Source organism: Procambarus clarkii, chromosome 34 (assembly GCF_040958095.1).
Source record: "Procambarus clarkii isolate CNS0578487 chromosome 34, FALCON_Pclarkii_2.0, whole genome shotgun sequence".
In the NCBI taxonomy this organism is placed as follows: domain Eukaryota; kingdom Metazoa; phylum Arthropoda; class Malacostraca; order Decapoda; family Cambaridae; genus Procambarus; species Procambarus clarkii.
This window is the reverse complement of record NC_091183.1, coordinates 4,014,263-4,020,059: the sequence shown is the minus strand read 5'-3', so window position 1 is coordinate 4,020,059 and position 5,797 is coordinate 4,014,263.

Genomic DNA, 5,797 nt, shown 5'->3' with positions numbered 1-5,797 from the left:
ACTCTGACCAGTAAACACTGAGCAGTAAACACTCTGACCAGTAAACACTGAGCAGTAAACACTGAGCAGTAAACACTCTGAGCAGTAAACACTGAGCAGTAAACACTGAGCAGTAAACACTCTGAGCAGTAAACACTGAGCAGTAAACACTCTGTGCAGTAAACACTCTGAGCAGTAAACATTCTGAGTAGTAAACACTGAGCAGTAAACACTGAGCAGTAAACACTCTGTGCAGTAAACACTCTGAGCAGTAAACATTCTGAGCAGTAAACACTGAGCAGTATACACTCTGAGCAGTAAACACTCTGAGCAGTAAACACTGAGCAGTATACACTCTGAGCAGTAAACACTCTGAGCATTAAACACTCTGAGCAGTAAACACTGAGCAGTAAACACTGAGCAGTAAACACTCTGTGCAGTAAACACTCTGAGCAGTAAACATTCTGAGCAGTAAACACTGAGCAGTAAACACTGAGCAGTAAACACTCTGTGCAGTAAACATTCTGAGCAGTAAACACTGAGCAGTAAACACTGTGCAGTAAACACTGAGCAGTAAACACTGAGCAGTAAACACTGAGCAGTAAACACTGAGCAGTAAACACTGAGCAGTAAACACTGAGCAGTAAACATTCTGAGCAGTAAACACTGAGCAGTAAACACTGAGCAGTAAACACTCTGAGCAGTAAACACTCTTAGCAGTAAACACTGAGCAGTAAACACTCTTAGCAGTAAACACTGAGCAGGAAACACTCCGAGCATTAAACATTCTGAGCAGTAAACATTCAGAGCAGTAAACACTGAGCAGTAAACACTGAGCAGTAAACACTGAGCAGTAAACACTCTGAGCAGTAAACACTCTGAGAAGTAAATACTCTGAGCAGTAAACATTCTGAGCAGTAAACACTCTGAGCAGTAAACACTCTGAGCAGTAGACACTGAGCAGTAAACACTCTGAGCAGTAAACATTCTGAGCAGTAAACATTCTGAGCAGTAAACACTGAGCAGTAAACACTCTGAGCAGTAAACACTCTGAGCAGTAAACACTCTGAGCAGTAAACACTCTGAGCAGTAAACACTGAGCAGTAAACACTCTGCGCAGTAAACACTGAGCAGTAAACACTGAGCAGTAAACACTGAGCAGTAAACACTCTGAGCAGTAAACACTCTGAGCAGTAAACACTCTGACCAGTAAACACTGAGCAGTAAACACTCTGAGCAGTAAACACTGAGCAGTAAACACTCTGAGCAGTAAACACTGAGCAGTAAACACTGAGCAGTAAACACTGAGCAGTAAACACTCTGAGCAGTAAACACTGAGCAGTAAACACTCTGAGCAGTAAACACTGAGCAGTAAACACTCTGAGCAGTAAACACTGAGCAGTAAACACGGAGCAGTAAACACTCTGTGCAGTAAACACTGAGCAGTAAACACGAAGCAGTAAACACTCTGTGCAGTAAACACTGAGCAGTAAACACTGAGCAGTAAACACTGAGCAGTAAACACTGAGCAGTAAACACTCTGAGCAGTAAACACTGAGCAGTAAACACGGAGCAGTAAACACTCTGTGCAGTAAACACTGAGCAGTAAACACTCTGTGCAGTAAACACTGAGCAGTAAACACGGAGCAGTAAACACTCTGTGCATTAAACACTGAGCAGTAAACACGGAGCAGTAAACACTCTGTGCAGTAAACACTCTGAGCAGTAAACACTGAGCAGTAAACACTGAGCAGTAAACACTGAGCAGTAAACACTCTGAGCAGTAAGCACTGAGCAGTAAACACGGAGCAGTAAACACTCTGTGCAGTAAACACTGAGCAGTAAACACTCTGTGCAGTAAACACTGAGCAGTAAACACTCTGTGCAGTAAACACTGAGCAGTAAACACTGAGCAGTAAACACTGAGCAGTAAACACTCTGTGCAGTAAACACTGAGTAGTAAACACTGAGCAGTAAACACTGAGCAGTAAACACTGAGCAGTAAACACTCTGAGCAGTAAACACTGAGCAGTAAACACTGAGCAGTAAACACTCTGTGCAGTAAACACTGAGCAGTAAACACTCTGTGCAGTAAACACTGAGCAGTTAACACTGAGCAGTAAACACTTTGAGCAGTAAACAATGAGCAGTAAACACTCTGACCAGTAAACACTGAGTAGTAAACACTCTGACCAGTAAACACTGAGCAGTAAACACTGAGCAGTAAACACTCTGACTAGTAAACACTGAGCAGTAAACACTCTGACCAGTAAACACTGAGCAGTAAACACTGAGCAGTAAACACTCTGATCAGTAAACACTGAGCAGTAAACACTGAGCAGTAAACACTCTGAGCAGTAAACACTGAGCAGTAAACACTCTGTGCAGTAAACACTCTGAGCAGTAAACATTCTGAGTAGTAAACACTGAGCAGTAAACACTCAGCAGTAAACACTCTGTGCAGTAAACACTCTGAGCAGTAAACATTCTGAGCAGTAAACACTGAGCAGTAAACACTCTGAGCAGTAAACACTGAGCAGGAAACACTCTGAGCATTAAACATTCTGAGCAGTAAACATTTTGAGCAGTAAACACTGAGCAGTAAACACTGAGCAGTAAACACTGAGCAGTAAACACTCTGAGCAGTAAACACTCTGAGCAGTAAACACTCTGAGCAGTAAACACTGAGCAGTAAACACTTTGAGCAGTAAACACTGAGCAGTAAACAATCTGAGCAATAAACACTCTGAGCAGTAAACATTCTGAGCAGTAAACATTATGAGCAGTAAACACTGAGCAGTAAACACTGAGCAGTAAACACTGAGCAGTAAACATTCTGAGCAGTAAACACTGAGCAGTAAGCACTCTGAGCAGTAAACACTGAGCAGTAAACACTGAGCAGGAAACACTCTGAGCAGTAAACACTCTGAGCAGTAAACACTCTGTGCAGTAAACACTCTGAGCAGTAAACACTGAGCAGTAAACACTGAGCAGTAAACACTTAGTGCAGTAAACACTCTGAGCAGTAAACACTGAGCAGTAAACACTCTGTGCAGTAAACATTCTTAGCAGTAAACATTCTGAGCAGTAAACACTCGGAGAAGTAAACATTCTGAGCAGTAAACACTGAGCAGTAAACACTGAGCAGTAAACACTCTGAGCATTAAACATTCTAAGCAGTAAACATTCTGAGCAGTAAACACTGAGCAGTAAACACTGAGCAGTAAACACTCTGAGCATTAAACATTCTAAGCAGTAAACATTCTGAGCAGTAAACACTGAGCAGTAAACACTGAGCAGTAAACACTCTGTGCAGTAACCACTCTGAGCAGTAAACACTGAGCAGTAAACACTCTTAGCTGTAAACACTGAGCAGTAAACACTCTTAGCAGTAAACACTGAGCAGGAAACACTCCGAGCATTAAACATTCTGAGCAGTAAACATTCTGAGCAGTAAACACTGAGCAGTAAACACTGAGCAGTAAACACTGAGCAGTATACACTCTGAGCAGCAAACACTCTGAGCAGTAAACACTCTGAGCAGTAAACACTGAGCAGTAAACACTCTGAGCAGTAAACACTCTGAGCAGTAAACACTGAGCAGTAAACAATCTGAGCAGTAAACACTCTGAGCAGTAAACACTGAGCAGTAAACACTCTGAGCAGTAAACACTGAGCAGTAAACAATCTGAGCAGTAAACACTCTGAGCAGTAAACACTGAGCAGTATACACTCTGAGCAGTAAACACTCTGAGCATTAAACACTCTGAGCAGTAAACACTGAGCAGTAAACACTGAGCAGTAAACACTCTGTGCAGTAAACACTCTGAGCAGTAAACATTCTGAGCAGTAAACACTGAGCAGTAAACACTGAGCAGTAAACACTCTGTGCAGTAAACACTCTGAGCAGTAAACACTGAGCAGTAAACACTCTGTGCAGTAAACACTGAGCAGTAAACACTGAGCAGTAAACACTGAGCAGTAAACACTGAGCAGTAAACACTGAGCAGTAAACATTCTGAGCAGTAAACACTGAGCAGTAAACACTGAGCAGTAAACACCCTGAGCAGTAAACACTCTTAGCAGTAAACACTGATCAGTAAACACTCTTAGCAGTAAACACTGAGCAGGAAACACTCCGAGCATTAAACACTCTGAGCAGTAAACACTCTGAGCAGTAAACACTGAGCAGTAAACACTCTGTGCAGTAAACACTCTGAGCAGTAAACACTCTGAGCAGTAAACACTGAGCAGTAAACACTGAGCAGTAAACACTGAGCAGTAAACACTGAGCAGTAAACACTCTGTGCAGTAAACATTCTTAGCAGTAAACACTCTGAGCAGTAAACACTCGGAGAAGTAAACATTCTGAGCAGTAAACACTCTGAGCAGTAAACACTGAGCAGTAAACACTCGGAGAAGTAAACATTCTGAGCAGTAAACACTCTGAGCAGTAAACATTCTGAGCAGTAAACACTCTGATCAGTAAACATTCTGAACAGTAAACACACTGAGCAATAAACACTGAGCAGTAAACACTCTGAGCAGTTAACTCTCTGAGCAGTAAACACTCTCAGCAGTTAACACTGAGTAGTAAACATTGAGAAGTAAACACTGAACAGTAAACACACTGAACAGTAAGCACTCTGAGCTGTAAACACTCTGAGCAGTAAACACTCTGAACAGTAATCACTCTGAACAGTAAACACTCTGAACAGTAAACATACTGAGCAGTAAACACAATGAGCAGTAAACACTGAGCAGTAAACACTCTGAGCAGTAAACACTCTGAGCAGTAAACACTCTGAACAGTAAACACACTGAACTGTAAACACACTGAGCAGTAAACACAATGAGCAGTAAACACTGAGCAGTAAACACTCTCAGCAGTAAACACTCTCAGCAGTAAACATTGAGCAGTAAACACTGAGCACTAAACACTCTGAGCAGTAAACATTCTTAGCAGTATACTCGTCAGAAGCCTGTGGATACTGGTCAGCAGTTAGTGTACACTAGTCAGCAGCCTGTCTATACTGGTTAGCAGCCGGTGTATACTGGTCAGCAGCTTGTGTATTCTGGTCAGGAGCTTGTGTATACAGGTCAGTCGCATGTGTATGCTGGTCAGCAGCTTTTTTATACTGTCAGCAGTCTGTGTATAATGGTAAGCAGCTTGTGTATACTGGTCAGCATCTAGTGTATACTGGGTCAGCAGCTAGTGTATACTGGTCAGCACCTAATGAACACTCTTCAGCAGCTAGTGTATACTGGTCAGCAGCCTGTGTATTTCTGGTCTGCAGCCTGTGTATACTGGTGAGCAGCGTGTGTATAGTGGTCAGGAGCTAATGTACACTGGTAAGTAGCTTGTTTATACTTGACAGCAGCCTGAGTATACTGGTCAGCAGCTAGTATATAAAGGTTAGCAGCCTGTGTATACTAGTCAGCAGCTAGTGTATATTGGTCAGCAGCCTGTGTATACTTTTCACCAGCTTGTGTATGGTGGTCAGCAACCTGTGTGTATTGGTCAGCAGTTTGTGCTCATAGCTCATACCTCTCAGCTCGAGTACTAGTCTGGTGGCAAACCTTTAAACCTTTTCCAGTTTAGTCTTATGCTTGATTAGATATGGACTCCATGCTGGAGTCGCATACTCCAGGATTGGTCTGACATATGTGGTATATAATGTTCTGAAAGATTCCTTACACAAGTTTCTAAATGTCGTTCTTATGTTGATCAGCCTGGCATATGCCGCTGATGTTATCGTCTTGATATAAGCTTCAGGGGACAGGTCTGGTGAGATGTCAACCCCCAGGTCATTCTCTC